An 18,439-nucleotide genomic window follows, 5' to 3' on the forward strand; every position below is an offset into this window, starting at 1 on the left:
ATTAAATATGCACATGGATTATAAATTGTACCCATATTCAGAAACATTAAAATTTGAGGACTCGTACATTGCTAATGGGAATATAAAAAGATGCAGCCATGTTAGAAAACTCTTTGACAGTTCCACGAAATGTTAAACGTGGAGCTAATATATGACCCAGCAAGTCTATTCCTAGGTATGTAGCCAAGAGAATTGAAACCTAGGTCCATTCAAAAACTTGCACATGAATGTTCATAATAGCCAAAAAGTGGAAACAACCCAATCTATTAACTGAAGAATGGATACATGAAATAGGCATATCCATACAATAGAATGTTATTTGGCAATAAAAAGGAATGAAGTACTGATGTGTGCTATAGCATTGATGAACCTCAGACAACATTATGGTCATCGAAAGAAGCCAGTCACAAAAGAGCACATGTTACATGATCCCGTCCCGAAGTGTTCTGAATAACAAAATCTCCAGAAACAGAAAGATTAGTGTTGCCTGGGCTGGCGTGGTAATGGCATGGGGAATCTCTGCTCATGGGTGTAAGGTTTCTTTTTGGGATAATGAAAATGTTCTAATATGAGATTATGGTGATGATTGCACAGCTCAGCACATATACTAAAAACCATTGAATTGTACACATTAGATGGGTAAACTTTATAGTATGTAGATTATGTCTCAATAAAGTGACTAAAATTGAGGAGGAAATTGTTTTGGAATGAAGGGCATACATATTTACTTGTTTCCCTTAAAGAAGTGGCTTCTGTTGAGTTGTCTCTCCCTTGCCATTCTCTAAGCTCTTCGGGAGCAGGGACCATCTCCAGCTTATTCACAGCTGTTTCACAGGACCTGATGCGTAGTAGCTGCTCAAGAAACCTGTTGGGCAGGACAATTCTGGCCCCTCCAGCAAGGGGGCGGAGCAGCTAAAGCACCAGCCACATCTGGCAGTGTGTATTTCCATTACCAGTTGTGCCATTTTAGATACCCAAGTGCCAGTGACCTCAATGCCACTGTGCTAACAGGACCATGATCCTCTTGGCCCCTCTTGTTAGTTACCACCTCGTTGCCAGGATCAAGAAAAGAGCATGCCTGAGACATGTTTCAGAAGATGTTAATGGCATGAGTAAGTTCAGTCCACCTTCCGTGGGGAAGAAACTTTGTTTTCTCGACCCCATTAAAAAAAACAAAACAACAGGCAAAAGAGATACAGGAGGCTGGATATTCAGCTTAAGATGCGTCTGGAGCAGTAGGGCTCTTTAATGAAATAAGAGTGGGCATGTGGGACTTGGGTTCCTCATCAAGGCTCGGCTAAATGGAAGGCCCTTTCTGCCTGTGCACCGGCAAACTTGTCTGACGTGAAGTTCCGCGAGACTCAAGTAGCAGCGCGCTCTGCTGCTCTCAGAAGTGGTGTGACATTCGGTTTACCAATTGAATCCCATGAAGGCTTGCTGAAGGGCCACTCTAATGTCTCAATTGCATCTTCGCTGCCTCCACCGGGCAGCCAAAAAGCGTTTGCTGGGCGCAGGCCTGTCTGCTCTGAGCGGGCTGCCAAGGGTGAGCAGTGGCAGAACAAGAAAGGGCCCCCTGACCGATTCTGAGAGACTTGACTATCCCTACCCACCGCTGCGCCCCCAGAAGGCACAGTTAGTGTTGCCTCCTCAGAATGACTGGGGCTCTCCTTACCGCCTGCCAGCCTATCCAGTACTCCCTATTTGGCCAGATCCTCATTTGTGCTTCTGAACCGGTATCTTAGTCTAACCTGTGTGCTTTTTTTTGAACCTGGGTAATTATTTTTCTCCGTCTTGCATTCTTTTTTTTGTTGTTGTTAAAGTATAGTTTATTTACAGTATCATGTTAGTTTCAGATACACATAGATAGTACACATGTCTATATACACATATATATATTCTTTTTCAGATTTTTTCTCTTATAGATTACTACAAAATATTGAGTATAGTTCCCTGTGCTCTACAGGTCCTTGTTGGTTATCTATTTGATATATAGTGGTGTGTATTCTATCTTGCATTCTTTTTTTTTTTTTTTTTTGGTGGTACGCGGGCCTCTCACTGCTGTAGCCTCTCCCGCCGCGGAGCACAGGTTCCGGGCCCACAGGCCCAGCCGCTCCGTGGCATGTGGGATCCTCCCGGACCGGGGCACGAACCCGTGTCCCCTGCATTGGCAGGCGGACTCTCAGCCACTGCGCCACCAGGGAAGCCCTATCTTGCATTCTTTAATCATGTGTTTGAGTTATGCTAGCTGATGCTGTTTCCTCAAGGAGTTTCCAGTCCAGCCTTTCCTCTGTCTTTCTCCTCTTCCTCCCCTTCTTTTTTCTTTTATTATCTGGAATCTTTTAGGCCCCAAATATGAAAGTCAATAAGTATCAGTTTAGGGGCTTCCCTGGTGGCGCAGTGGTTGGGAGTCCGCCTGCCGATGCAGGGGACACGTGTTCATGCTCCGGTCCGGGAAGATCCCACATACCGTGGAGCGGCTGGGCCCGTGAGCCATGGCCGCTGAGCCTGTGCGTCCGGAGCCTGTGCTCCGCAACGGGAGTGGCCACAACAGTGAGAGGCCCGCGTACCGCAAAAAACAAAACAAAACAAAAAATAAGTATCAGTTTAGACCAAGACATGGTAAATGTCATCACAGCGCTTGCTGGCTACAGTTTGAATACTTTAACTCTGAAAACTGCCCCCAAAAAACATACTTTTAAAAACCTGTGGGGGAGAAATGGTGATAAGTCAGAACTAATTGTAATTGTTTCTAGCGCTTGTCTCATTTTGTGTGCTCTCATACTGAGAATGAATTCATGATTCAAGTTCACTCCAGGAAGAAAGTTAAAATTAGTTCTTTATGAGGAGTTCATAACAGAGGAAGCTTATAAGAGTCACAGTTCTCCTAAAAAGCTTTATGGCTGTAGAGTACCTTACGCTTGGCATGCGGAGAACTTGGAACATGAACCATGTTTGCTACAGTTTGCATTTTTGTAAATATGGAAATTGAAAATTGGAGAAGGTTAATAATCTTGTTTTCTAAAAAAGAGTAGGTAAAATGTAAGTATAGGAACAGTGCATTTCAAATCAATGTTACCTCTGCGTTTGCATTAACAGATTAAGATCGGTAATGTATTTCTATGTGTGGCCTTGTTTGGCAGGATCATTTCTAACTAAAAAATATATGGTACGTTGGAGAACAAACACCTGATCCTGGCACACGGCTTGTATTATCAGTTACTATACATGAAGATCATTCCAAGGTTGACATTTGCTGGGAAAACAGACAGTGCTCTAGGGCTCTGGATGAGGGTGTAAGATAAATACAAGTTATTTTTTAAACATTAGCAAAGTATTTGAGATTTCACTCTCCCAAGATTCAAATTTTAGCCACATTTGAGAAGCAGAGAGATATACTAGTTACTTGTTTAGTTAGTTATAAATTAACTATGCTAGGGCCCCAAATGATTTATGTTCTGAGAGCAAAGAAGATAGTTTTTAAAAGGGTGGGAGTAGGTTAAAGGTCCCAATATTACTTAAAACTCTGGGACTTAGAGTTGTATTGTCATTCCTGGTGATGAGAGTAAGAACTTACAATATTGAGTGGACATTTTGAAGCCTTTTGAACTTTTCTTGGTTGGGTTATTTGTTCTTTTACGATTAATTTGAGTGTTTTCACGCACTGCTGATGAGATATGCTGACTGGCATATCCACTCCGGAGGGCAGTTTTGTGGTGTCTCAGTGTTTCAGAAGCACAGGCAGTTTTTTGACTTCAGGTCTACCTTTGAGAAACACGTCCATATGTGGACAAGGATTCATGCATAGCTGGGTTCTTCAGCCTTAGCACTACTGATACTTCGGGCCAGACGATTCTTTGTTTTGGGAGGCTGTCCTGTGCATTGTAGGATGTTTAGCAGCATCCCTGGCCTCTACACACTAGATGCCAGTGGCAACCCCGGTTGTGACAACCAAAAATGTGTCCAGACATTGCCGAATGTGCCCAGGGGAGCAAAATTGCTTCCTGTTGAGGGCCACTGATGTATAAGAATGCTACTGGGGCACTTTCTTTGTAATGTCAGATGAACGGCAAATATCCTAAATGCCCATCTTTTAAAACAGAACTGTTCAATAGAAATATAATGTGAGCCACATAAGTAATTTTATGTTTTCTAATGATTGCATTAATAAAAGTAAAAACAGGTGAAATTGATTTTAATGTTTTATTTGATCCAATATATGCAACATATTTTCCTTTCAACATACAATTAAGATTAAAAAATTATTAACAAGATAACATATATATTTTTTCTTAGTAAGTATTCAAAATCTGGCATGTATTTTGTACGTACGGCACATCTTGGCTCATACCAGCTTCACTCAAGTATTCGATAGCCACCTGTAGCTAGTGGCTACCATATTGGATGGCATGGATTTAGAGGAATGGCTTCTAAAAATAACTATGCCATGTTCCTACTGTGACCAGTTACAAATAATGAGGCTGAGAAGTACCTCATGGAAAGAGCTCAAAGGCATATTATTAAGTGAAAACATGGCAGCAGAATAATACGTGTGGTATGACACATGTTAAAAATTATTTTGAGGGACTTCCCTGGTGGCGCAGTGGTTAAGAATCAGCCTGCCAATGCAGGGTACACGGGTTCAAGTTCTGGTCTGGGAAGATCCCACATGCTGTGGAGCGGCTGGGCCCGTGAGCCATGGCTGCTGGGACTGTGAGTCTGGGGCCTGTGCTCTGCAGCGGGAGAGGCCACAGTAGTGAGAGGCCCGTGTACCACAAAAAAAAAAAAAAAAAAAAAATAGCGCTGGTCTTTCTTTAAAGCAATTCTACATGAACTCTAAGAAACGAACATATATAGTGGCAAGACCCAAAGTTGCACTCCATAGAAAATTGTCTAATAGGTAGTTCACAAAGGAAAGGATTATATAGACTTTAAAAAATTATTTATTTAGATTCTTGAGCGCATCGTCACCATCTGAAAATAGGAGATTAACCATCCTTGGTATTTAGAAAGTACCACTTCAGTTGGATTGATAGGAAAAATCTCGTTAAAAAAATTTTTTTCCTTTTGCTGTGTTCTGCCTGATTGCATGACAATTACAATGTCAGTGCCAGCCAGGGTGAAGCCAGTGTAATTTCATTTGACAAGATAAGCCCCTCTGAGAATCAGGCTTATTTTACACTTGATCCAGGGTCAATATTGGTTTGGGATGCAGTTCTTATATATTTCTCCATCATTGGCCTCCTCTGCACTTAGAAATAAAACAAATCAATGTTTGGTAAGACTTAGAGCCATTATCTGTCTGTTCTGAGGCTTTGAAAATACCCAGAAATTGCCTGACTTACTGAATGCTCCATTCATTTGTCCCGGGGTTTAAAGGAGCACACTCTTGTCACCATGGAAACAGACTCACATTCTAAGAAAACTGATTCAGAGCCTCCCTCCTAATGATAATATATAGCATGAGCTCTGAAGAGAATAAAGGATCTATATTAGATTCCATTGTTGAGACGATGGTGTCCCCTTGATCCACAGATCTCTTCCTTGTTTGGTTTTAGTCCCTAGGTTGACATTTGCGGGGCAATAGTATCTGGTGAGAGTTTGATACTTTAATCCCTTGCCACTGAGCAACTGCATTTGTGTGAACAACCCAAATGTCTGATTGGTTTCATACAGACTCTGAGGTTGGTGGGCATTTGATAACAGCTACCAGTGTTTGCTCCCAGAAGCCTAGTAATCTGGTATTGGGCTTTAACTCTGGCTGGGACTGGAATAAACTAGTTAAGACCTATAGGAGGCCCCATGATCTGAAAATGGTCGATTTAGGAAAAAGACTACTTAAAGTGACCCTAATTAGAATGGGTCCCAATATTTTATACTAAATATTGGGGGTGGGGTGGCTTAATTGGAATTTTCATTTTGAAAAATAAAACAAAAATTATAAACATAAAGTTATTTGATCTTACAATTTAAAAACTTAGCTTTTAACGTCAAGAATGGTTGTAGGGCTTCCCTGGTGGTGCAGTGGTTGAGGTGGCGCCTGCCGATGCAGGGGACACGGGTTCGTGCCCCGGTCCGGGAAGATCCCACATGCTGCAGAGCGCCTGGGCCCGTGAGCCATGGCCGCTGAGCCTGCACGTCCGGAGCCTGTGCTCCACAATGGGAGAGGCCACAACAGTGAGAGGCCCGCGTACCGCAAAAAACAAAAAAAGAATGGTTGTAAATATAGGTTGAATCCAGCATGAAACAAGTATGGCATTTTAAAAAATATTTTAAACACACTGTCATAAGCATGTGTAGATTTTGATGTCATCTCTCAACTCACCACCTACCCAAGAGACACAAGTATGGTATTAAAAAAACCTTTTTTTTTAAATTGAACTGTAGTTGACTTACAGTGCTGTGCCAATCTCTGCTATACAGCAGAGTGACTCCGTTATACGCATATAGACATTCTTTTTTTTTTAATATTCTTTCCCATTTTGGTTTACGGGATTTTTTTTTTTTTTTTTTTTTTTTTTTTTGGTATGTGGGCCTCTCACTGTTGTGGCCTCTCCCGTTGTGGAGCACAGGTTCCAGACGTGCAGGCTCAACAGCCATGGCTCACGGGCCCAGCCGCTCCGCGGCATGTGGGATCTTCCCGGACCGGGGCACGAACCCCTATCCCCTTCATCGGCAGGCGGACTCTCAACCACTGCGCCACCAGGGAAGCCCCTGTTTACGGGATATTGAATATAGTTTCCTGTGCTATACAGTAGGACCTTGTTGTTTAAATATGGTATTTTTTGTTGTAAAATTTCCAGCAGAACTTGGTAACTAATAGGTGTGTTCCGGCACTTGGGGCTTTTGCCAGATGCTAGTGTTTGAATGTTTCAATCATTCAAACCACTCCCTCTTCACTACCTCAGTAGGTTCCTGCCTCCCTTTTTCCTGTTACTTTCTACTTCCTAGAATAAATGCCTTACTCTAGCTTCGTGGCTCCCTTCTTTGCCCTCCTCCTCCCTCATATGTGATAATTCTTTTGGATTCTGTCCCTTCATTTGTGTTCTTCAAGTAGCTTCCTTGCTCCTAGCCCTCATCCCTTACTCACTTTAGGTGCTCCGTCCTTGTTAGGACTATTCAGACTCTACACTTCCTTTCTCCCTAGACTTTCCGTAGCACTTATCTGTTGCATTCAATGTGGCACTTAATCACACACTACTTTCTAAATGTATTTAAATGATGTGTTGTTATATGCCTTGCCTACTCACACAGTGTCCTTGAGAGAAGGGATGGTGTATCTTGAGGACCCTAGCACAAAGCCATTCACACTCTTGGATCTCAAGATCCTACTGTCGAATTTTGTTCAGTTATTTGAACTCAGTGGTTTCTGAGTTTTCTGAATACATAACGTTAGCCTATGATTTTACTTTTTTACAACTGCTGAAGTTTTCTAACGAAATCCCATAAGCAGCTATTCCAGAAACATCTACAGACTCATAGGATGTTAGAGGGAATTACTTCTAAATACATATATGGGTAATTCATGTGGCTAAAATCTTGACTGTGGGTTGAAAATGTCCTAGTCCATCAAGCTTTGAAATCCTCCAAAGAAAGTCAATAATATTGGGTTGGCCAAAATGTATGTACCCAATGCATCATTTGAGCTTTATCCCAAAGTGAACAATGAAGCAGTGCAAAAGAGGAGAGATTTCCTAAGAAAGAAAGACCCCTCTGTAAGGCCCCTTTTGACTGGTAGAAACTAGACAACAGGAAAATAAGATATAGATTTGATGTTTGTTAGTGTACTAATAAGTTAGCTAGCTAAAGGAAAATGGAATCACATCCTAGCTTCCTGAGTTTTGTGCTAAGTATTGACTTAAGTGTTAGGAAACATTTATTATAAAACATACTTTTAAAAATTGAAGTGTAGTTGATTTACAATATTATTATTAGTTTCAGCTGTGATTTCATAGTTTCATAGTGATTCAGTATTTTTAGAAAAATATGGAATACTTCACAAATTTGAGTGTCATCCTGCTAATCTTGCCCGTATTGTTCCAATTTTAGTAGATGTGCTGCAGAAGTGAGCACCACCAGTTTTTACTGGGATAAAATATATATAACAAAATTTACAGGCTTCCCTGGTGGCGCAGTGGTTGAGAGTCCGCCTGCCAATGCAGGGGACACGGGTTCGTGACCTGGTCCGGGAAGATCCCACATGCTGCGGAGCGGCTGGGCCCGTGAGCCATGGCCGCTGAGCCTGCGCGTCTGGAGCCTGTGCTCCACAACGGGAGAGGCCACAACAGTGAGAGGCCCGCATACCGCAAAATAAAAATTTAGTACACCATTTTAAGATGTACAACTCAGTCATTAAGTACATTTACAATATTGGGCAACCATCACCACTATCCATTTACAGAACTTTTTCATCATCCCAAAGAGAAAGTCTGTACCCGTTAAACAATAACTCTCCATTCCTCTTAACCCAGCTCCTGGAAACCTTTATTCTACATTCTGTTTCTATGAATTTGCTATTCTAGCTAGGTACCTTGTATAAGTGGAATCATATAATATTTTCCCTTTTGTGTTTGACCTATTTCACTTGGCATAATGTTTTTAAGGTTCATCTGTGGTGCAGCGTGTATCAAAATTGCCTTCCTTTTTAAGGCTGAATGATATTCCATTGTATGTAGATACCACATTTTGTTTATCCCTTCCTCTGTTGATGGGTGAACATTTTGTTGAACTGTGAAATATTGGTATCACTTGCTTGGCATGTTATAGTGTTTTTTTCTGATTCACCCTCACCCTTCCCCCCTTTAAAAGATTTCTTATCTCTGGCCTCTACAGAGGGATTTCTGTATCGCAGTAAATAAGTTTGTTCAACTAGTCTGGGAAGGTATTTTGACCCAACAGAGAGGGTTGGATGAGACCAGGTGTGATCAGCTTAACCACACGCCATCCTTACTGTCAGCCCTGCATGGAGGTGCCTTTAGAGGCCTAGAGGGAACGATGTCATATATTATAATGGGTACAGAGTGACACTTGTGAAGCTTGTTTAAATCTTTGTGTAAAAGCTCTGAAAAATTTCTGATCTAAGTTTGTATTTGTGAAAGCTTTGGGAGGGAAGACTAAACATTTGAGAATTATCGTTCTGGCTGAGGCAGCTCTCTGGAGCAGTACGAGTTGAGGCTCCGAGGAATTTGTGGAGTCGTAGCCAAGAATCCCAAGAGACAGTATTTCTTCTGGTTCATGTGAAAGTGGTGAGAGCAACAGACTTTAAATCAGCCTCAAGATAAGAGAAAGAGCAAAGGCAGGCAGCACCGGACAAGACCCAGATATTTCAGGTCCACCTGCTCAGACGCTCGGAGGAGGGTTTCCATTTTCACTAACGGTACTTCCTAGGGGAGATAAAACACGGGGTTGCTTTAGAATACAGAGGAAAACAAAGGTAGTGAGTGTCTGAATTCTGTTTTTTGTAGGCTTCTTCTGCCTTTCTATAGAAGGCAGGCCCCAGTCTCCATCCCCACCCCAGCCTTTTATGGGAGGAGCAGCAAGCAGGGACACCTGGGTCCAAGGTCTCCTCATCTACGCTGAGTGGACAGCCTCACCTGGTTTCTACCACGCCCTACACACACTTTCTAGGCATGCTTTTGCTGTAATTAGGTTTAGACATACTATCTGGGAACCCCATAAACCCCCTCCCCTGGAAGGCCTGGTTTGCTGTGTCACATGAGGTATCTGAGCAGCTGGGCACAGAGTCGAAGTCTATTACTTAAAACTGGAAATGCTTTAAAATAATGAGTTTTGAAAACATATCTACATTTCCTCATTTTTATTATGCAACATTTTAAAAAATGCAAACATCAAAGCCATGGTATAATGAACTCCCCTTCTCGTCTATCTAAATTCAATAATTTTAAACATTTTGTTATATTTATCTATCTACCTGTCTATATCTATCTATTCTGTTTTGCTGAACCATTTGAAAGTTAGTTGCAGACATCATGGCATGGCATCTCTACTGCTTCTTAATTAAGAACATTCTTCTATAAAAACAAAACACCATGACCACACCTGAGAGTATTAATAACACTTCCATATTATGAACTCTACAATCTAGGTTGAAATACTCTTAATTTTCTTAAGAATAATAAAAAAAAAATAGTTTCCTAACAGAAGCCTCAGAGACTGGGAAACTTAGATTTCAGAGGCTGAAGAATTATAAAGGAGGAGTGATGTGGTGCCACGTGGAAACTATGAGACTTGGAGTCGGAGTCCTATGTTGCGGTTCTAAATCATTATAAGGCGTCAGGGAAGCATTTAGCTTTCTGAGCTCGTGGCAAAATGAGGAGGTTGGGTAGAATAATCCCTAAGGTCCCTCTGATTCCCCCCTCAAATATGTGATTATTAATTGCTAATGTAAAATATTGTGCAAATGATACCCTGGGTTTTTTGGAGAACGTGTCTTTTTTCCTCTTCATTCTTGATTAGGGATTGTCTAGTTGAGTGATGAAAATGAAAGGTAGCCTGCCTTTCTGTGGTGCCATTTCTCCTATGAAATAATTATCTGTGAACCACTGCACCTCTCGTGCCACTGGAGGAAGAACAGTTTTAAACTTGGCTGACTTCTTTGTACCATTTATTGTATCATTTATTCCAGGCCTGCTCTTGTTTTGCCATCATATTTTTGGTTAGTCCATTGAAAAGACGGTTTCATCCCCAGAAGGGCTCCCTAATGTGGGCCACTCATATTCCTGCTAACCCATATTTTGTTCTTAATGAAACATTGTTTGAGTCATTATGGAGTGAGAGTGTTCAGCAGAATGTCTGTACTTGGCCCTGGTCCGTGAAAACACCGGGAAGACCAAGGTGGTCTTCTCTGCCTTCCCTGTGATTTTACTGATACACATCGGGCTCTGGTTATGTTCCCAGTGGGCCAGAATTATTATACTCTCGGCTATAAGTCTGGGAGTTGTGGCTGGTTCTCTCAGCTCACATAGTCCACTGAGTCGGTTGCTTCTTTTTCTGCTTCTATCATCCTTTTTTTTCTCTCTCCCTTCTCCTTTCTTTCTCATTCACTTCTTCATTCGTTCATTTCTTCAGTATATGCATGTATTGCGTGCCTCCTCAGACACAGGGCAGGGGCTGTGGGGAAGGGGCATCCCTATCCCGTTGGTTTATTTCTACATTGGCTGTAACCCATGTCTAAATGAAGGGCTGTTAAAGGGTCATGGCCTTGAAGACCTTGCTTGATTCCCATAATGAAAAAGAAAAGAGACCTGTGGAATGTGTGTGTAGCATATTAGTTACTTAGGAGGCAATTTCCACCCAAGCTTCTGATTTGAGAAACCTGGGACTGGTTAGGAGTGAGAAGGTGGGGAACTCAGCGCACATGGTGGTGACCAGCCTGGGCTGCAAGAAGGCGGAAGGCTGGTTCTCTGGGATTTGCTGACACAAATGCAGACGCGTTGTGATGTTTTGGTGGTGGCCTGGAACAAACTAGTTTTATGATGAGTGCATTCTCTTCCTTTCTAAAACATTGATCCATTAGGTTAAGAAAATAGAAATAAAACCTTCCCCAGATGTAGTGCTCAGAATTGGATTGCTTTCATCAGTGTCATCTTTAAGCTCTGTCATGGCCCCTCCTTTTCCCTCATGATTACCCCCCCTCCCATTAACATCCATCTGGATGTAGCCACCATGGATTCTTTGAAGCCATTCTCCATATATTTCATAGCTATGTAACTGTGAAGTAGCACATTTTGTGTGTACTTAAAAATGAATGTGGAAGTAAATGGTATGTAAGACTCATTTGGCAACCTCCTTTGATTTATATATTTATCTTTCACTCGGCACTGCTTTATAAGATCCATCTATGTGAGGGTGTGGAGAAAAGGGAACCCTCTTGCACTGTTGGTGGGAATGTGAATTGATACAGCCACTATGGAGAACAGTATGGAGATTCCTTAAGAAACTAAAAATAGAACTACCATACGACCCAGCAATCCCACTACTGGGCATATATCCTGAGAAAACCATAATTCAAAAAGAGTCATGTACCACAATGTTCACTGCAGCTGTATTTACAATAGCCAGGACATGGAAGCAACCTAAGTGTCCATTGACAGATGAATGGATAAAGACGACGTGGCACATATATGCAATGGAATATTACTCAGCCATAAAAAAAAACGAAATTGAGTTATTTGTAGTGAGGTGGATGGACCTAGAGACTGTCATACAGAGTGAAGTAAGTCAGAAAGAGAAAAACAAATACCGTATGCTAACACATATATATGGAATCTAAAAAAAAGGTTCTGAAGACCCTAGGGGCAGGACAGGAATAAAGACGCAGACATAGAGAATGGACTTGAGGACATGGGGAGGGGGAAGGGTAAGCTGGGACAAAGTGAGAGAGTGGCATGGACATATATACACTACCACATGTAAAATAGATAGCTAGTGGGAAGCAGCCGCATAGCACAGGGAGATCAGCTTGGTGCTTTGTGACCACCTAGAGGGGTGGGATAGGGAGGGTGGGAGGGAAACGCAAGAGAGAGGAGATATGGGGATATATGTATATGTATAGCTGATTCACTTTGTTATAAAGCAGAACTAACACACCATTGTAAAGCAATTATATTCCAATAAAGATGTTAAAAAAGTTATTTAAAAAAATAAAAGAGGGTTGCCTGCACTAAGAGACTTGAGAAAAAAAAAAAAGAAAAGATCCATCTATGTGACTCTACACTAGATCCCATTAGAGTAGAATGAAAAGCACTCCTTTTCATTGCTATGAAACATTTTATCCAACAAATACACATTTCTTTGGACATGGGGGCAGTTTTCACTTCTTCACATTAACAAACAATAGTGCTGCATGTTGCCTTGTGCACGTGAAGATATGGTACTTTTTTCTCCAACGCTTTTGTTTTGAAAATTTTCAAACCTGTAGGAAAGTTAAAAGAGCATACAATCATCACCTGCTTTTTTTTAAACCTAAAATATCCAATTATTTAATTTTACTATATTTGCTTTCTCATCTCCTGCACCCCCCTGCCCCCAACACCAGTCCCTTTAGGCTGCTATAACAGGATACCGCAGACTGGATGGCTTATGAACAACATAAACTTTTCACCGTTCTGGAGGCTGGGAAGTCCAAGGTCAAGGTGCCAGCAAATTCTGCATCTGGTGAAGGCCTCCTTCCCGGTTCGTAGACTACATCTTTTCATTGTGTCCTCACGTGGCAGGAAGGGGGAAAATCTAACTCTCTGGAGTCTCTTTTATAAGGACACTAATCCTGTGAGGGTAGAACCCTTATGACCTAAGCACATCCTAAAGGCCCCACCTCCTTAATACTATTACCTTGGGTTCATAATTCCATCTTCCTAAAACTTTTTATCTTTTTGAGCAAAAAACTGTTCCAAGTGCCTTTTACAGCCTTCCAGGGAATTGAAATTTTTTCCATTAAGAGAATTGTGTAAAGACCGAAATAAATAGAAATCCGAAGGTCAGTGTGTCTGGTGAATACAGAGGATGAATCAGAACTTCCCAGCCAAGGCGTAACAGTTTTTTGCCTGGTAGAAACATGTGGTCTTGCGTTATCCTGATGGAAGATTATGCGTTTTCTCTTGACTAATTCTGGACACTTTTCGTCGAGTGCTACGTTCATTTGGTTTAATTGGGAGCAGTACTTGTTGGAATTAATTGTTGGGTTTTCCGGAAGGAGCTCATAATAGAGAACTCCCTTCCAATCCCACCATATACACAGCATCACCTTCTTTGGATGAAGACCGGCCTTTGGTATGGCTGGTGTTGGTTCATTCCGCTTGTCCCACGATCTCTTCTGTTCCACATTACTGTAAAATATCCACTTTTCATCGCCCGTCACAATTTGTTTTAAAAACAGAACGTTTTCATTACGTTTAAATAGAGAATTGCATGCAGAAACATGGTCAAGAGGTTTTTTTCGCTTAACTTATGTGGAACCCAAACATCAAAGCGATTAACATAACCAAGTGGTGCAAATGATTTTCAGTGTTTGATTTGGATATTTTGAGTATGTTGGCTATCTCCCGCGTGGTATAACATTGATTGTTCTCAATTTATGTCTGGATTTGATCACTATCAACTTCACCTGACTGTGGAGCATCGTCCAGCAAGAAATTTCCAGCACGAAACTTTGCAAACCACTTTTGACACGTTTGATCAGTCACGGTACCTTCTCCATACACTGCACAAATCTTTTTTTGCATTTCAGTTGCATTTTTACCTTTCTTGAACTAATAAAGCATAATATGCTGAAAATGTTGCTTTGTTTCCTTCCATTTTCAGTATTAAAATGGCTACAAACGTTCACCAATTTTATAAGTTCTTTTAAAATGCATGCTGATATGACAGCTGTCACAATACAGTCTAACAGAATTCTTTCCAATGAAGTTAAAGACAACGAAGTGCTAGTAGTACCATCTTACGGGAAAAACCGAACAAACTTTTTGGCCAACCCAGTATACACACACACGTATGTATATGTGTTTAAGTTTTTTTTAAACTGAATCTTTAAAGTTTTAGACTTCACTCCTAAATATTCCACCACAGATCTTCTAATAACAAGGTCATTCTCTTATTAACCACGATACAGTGATCATGCCTAAGAAATTAAATAATTGCAGAGTATCATATAGTACCAATCTAGAATATGTATACTTTTATCTTAAAAAATACTGCTGGGACTTCCCTGGTGGAGCAGTGGTTAAGAATCCGCCTTCCAATGCAGGGGACATGGGTTCGATCCCTGGTCTGGGAAGATCTCACATGCCATGGAGCAACTAAGCCTATGTGCCACGACTACTGAGCCTGCGCTCTAGAGCCCATGAGCCACAACTACTGAGCCCGCATGCCACAACTACTGAAGCCTACGCACCTAAAGCCTGTGCTGCACAACAAGAGAAGCCACCACAATGAGAAGCCCACATGCCACAATGAAGAGTAGCCCCTGCTTGCCGCAACTAAGAGAAAGCCCGCAGGCAGCAACGAAGACCCAACACAGCCATAAATAAATAAATAAGTTAAAAAAAAAATACTGCCAAAGTCTCTCCAAAGCATCTGTACTAATTTATTGTTACCAACAGCCATGCATGAAAATTTCAACTTCCCCAGACATTCATCAACATTTTATTATCTCACTTTAATTTTTGCTAGTTAGTTGGATTAAAAAAGGTATCAACTTTTACATTTGCATTTTAAAAAAGAAAAATCAGCCACAAAAACATGTAATTTAGCTGTAAGATTTTATCTTTGTCAAAGTCGAAATGAGATCCCAATTTGGCTTCCAGCACAGGGTAATAAGCTCCATGTCTGTGAACAATTTAGAGCAGGATTCTTCCATTTTTTTCTGAAAATTTAGGAAACAAATATAATGCAGCTCAGTTCTTCATTTTATAAACATAGACCTTTCAGCCAGAAGTCTTGTCAGAGAACATTTTGCCACAGTTATCTTGGGGGTCTGAAGTTTTTTTCAGTGATGCATTAATAGTATCAGTTTAAAATTCATATAAATCGTTAACTTTAATATTAGAATAGCCTACAGGATATGAAGCCCTCACGTTGAGAACAGAGAGGAAACAGAACAGACTGGGTCCCTGCTCTTCATGATAGTAAAACTGATACTAAAACTTAAAATTTTTTTTAGCAAAAACTCTTAGGTTTAACATTTGACAACTGATAGACATGGATGCTCATAACCAAACGTGGATAGAATTTTGTTTACTTTTATGAATAAGTAATAAAGACAAACAGTATATCTGTACTACCCAGTGATTAACATTTGGTGATGATAATTCTGACTTACAAGTATATGTATGTGTGTGTGTGTATGCAAGCATAAGAATAATCCAGATCACTTTCACCTTAAAGTAACACTGACACTCACTGAGTGTTTTGCTGTGGGCTAAGCACTGGTTTAAGTGCACGTACTATTGTCACTCCCATTTTCCACAGTCAGTCATTGAGGTTCAAGGTTAGGCAGGAGGTGAGTGGCCGACCTAGAATTTGAGCACTGGGGAGCCCTCTTCACCTTTACTGTACTCCCTCCAGTTTTACGCGTTTCTTTTTCGTTCACTGTACTAGAAACATCATTTCATGTCAGTAAGTATCTATCTACATTGATTTTCTTAGCTATATAATATTTCCATTGTATAGTCACCATAACTCATTGATTTCATCACCTACCACTGCACATTTAATTGTGGGTTTTTTTGCTATTGTGTTTAATGCTGTGATCGCTGTCCATTATATTTATATTTGGCTACTTGTCCAACGATTTCTTCTGAAATCCTAGAATTGGAATTTCTGGATGACATGACACATTTTGAAGTTGATCCAAGCTGTCGTGTTGCTTTGTATTGCTGCACAGGTAATGCAGGAATAAATTGGAGTAGGGGGTCTCTTTTCTTATATTCCCACTAACACTGGCGTTTTTTCAAATTTGCCCCTCTAATAGACAAAATACGGCACCTCGTGGTTTTCATTTGTACTCTTTCATTGTAGTGAGGCGAAACATTTTTCATATGCCTACTTGTATTTTCTTTTTATGAGTTGCCTTTTTGTACTTTCCATGTTTTCTCTTCTATTGATGTCGTCTTTTAAAAATTGATTTGCAATAGCTCTTTCAATGAAGAATATAAATTCTTTGTTATGTTAGAACAGTTTTTGCCTAGCAAAGCCTTTGTTTTTTCATGTTGTTTTAATGGTGTATTTTACATTTTGTTTATAATTTTTAAATCTGAATTTCCCCTATGCAATATTGGACAGATTTTCACCTTTACTTTCTTGACATATATTGATTATTTAAATTTTTTGTATATAAATCTTGCATTCGTCTGGGATTGATTTTGATGTGCCATACAGATCTGATTTTTTCCCTTATGGTTAAGATCTAGTCCCAACACTGTTTATTGAAATGCCATTTATGGAAATGGTAGGAGCAGTGCCTGGGACACACAGTTTCTCCATAAACAGTCCTAGCCTCCCCCTCTCCCTGTCTCTGTCTCTTGCATAGTCTTAGAGGTACAAAGTAAGGAGCTTTGCCATATCCAAGAGTTAGGTTGGAGGAGGGGAAATAAGAGCAAGACTACTAATTGGGATTTTACCATTTCCTCAATGATAAATATTTATGAAGCTCCTCTGAGTGATGTATGAGGATTGTTAGCTTCCATAAAGCTAGTTTGGAATCTTGATAGGACTTTTCTCTTGGGATGTGTTTTTCCAGAAGGTCACATCATCACTAGGTAAATGGGAATTGGTCCTCATCTGGATTTTCATAATGATACAGCAGACAGCAACCTTTATGTATGGTTGAGTTACTTTTGCTTTTCTCCTGTTAGCCTGCATTACAGTGTTTCATTTTCATGGTCTGGCAAGGTTTCCATTGCTTGATGCTAGGTGGAAAATAAATTAGACTCTCATTGTTATAGGCATGGTAGTATTAACCAGACTAATTTTACTTGGTTACAAGCACCCAAAATGTCTGAGGCATTAAAAAAAAAAAAAAAAAAACTAAGGTAAAATAATGTTTTTAAATTAGCTCTTGTTTCTCTGATGTGTCAAGGCTAAGTAGGGCTACAATGGTAGATCATTGTGGAAGAGATGGCTCCTGCCCACTTGCTGGGTGAATTGGGTCTTCATTTGTTTCCTTTATTGTATCAGAGAGTAATCATCCTTTGTGAGGTGACCTTGGAATTCTTAAAGGAGCAGAAAGTAATTATTATAACTAATATGCCATAACAAAAAAGATAACCTAATTTACCAATTAATGTAACTTGTATCATACCTCAGAGTACAAGACTAAGAAGAGTGTCAGTTTTCAACACTAGTTAGGAAGGTTCATCAACAAATTCTGTTTTGTGCCCAAACCCAAGGTTTTACGAATCTAAAAATGCTCAGAGCATCTTTTCTCATATTATTTTCATTTCTAAATCTTTTTTCTCAGATTTGCTCATCTCTCAGTCTCTCAAAGCCTCCACAGTTCCTTCATTTTTTACCACTTACTCCCCATAAAAATAAACCAAAAAAAGCAAACACATAAATAAATAATCCCCTAGAATCTGGATATTATAGATTCTTTCTGTTTTATATTAGAGCTTTTTGGGAATAGCTGAATGCTTCAGTTTCTTTGTATTAAGGCTGTATTGCAAATATTGTCATTCTAAAATCACTGTGCATATTTTCTACCATATATGCCAAGAAGATGAAAATGATTGTCTTTTAAGAAAAACAAAGAACATGCCACCAACCCCTTTTTTTCTTACTGTTTCTTGTTTCCTAAAGATGCTGCTTGGATCTGATAGGAGAATAATCCTTTTCATGCATTTTTTACTATATTTCCTCCTGTGGGGCTGGAATCGACCAGACTTTAGGAGCAGGGGAGGGTCCCATGATAGAGAGCTGCAGCTTCAGT

The 18,439-nt window shown here is 40.3% G+C and overlaps 1 protein-coding gene and 1 pseudogene across 1 annotated transcript in view; one reads left to right on the top strand and one right to left on the bottom strand.

Annotated features, from left to right (window-relative positions):
* The window catches only part of GNA14 (G protein subunit alpha 14), a 202,166-nt gene that overhangs the window by 59,365 nt on the left and 124,362 nt on the right, over positions 1–18,439 (top strand). The gene's annotated exons all lie outside the window — the stretch shown is intronic.
* Positions 7,978–8,070, bottom strand: LOC116756167 (annotated as a pseudogene).

Source organism: Phocoena sinus, chromosome 6 (genome assembly GCF_008692025.1).
Source record: "Phocoena sinus isolate mPhoSin1 chromosome 6, mPhoSin1.pri, whole genome shotgun sequence".
Taxonomy (NCBI): domain Eukaryota; kingdom Metazoa; phylum Chordata; class Mammalia; order Artiodactyla; family Phocoenidae; genus Phocoena; species Phocoena sinus.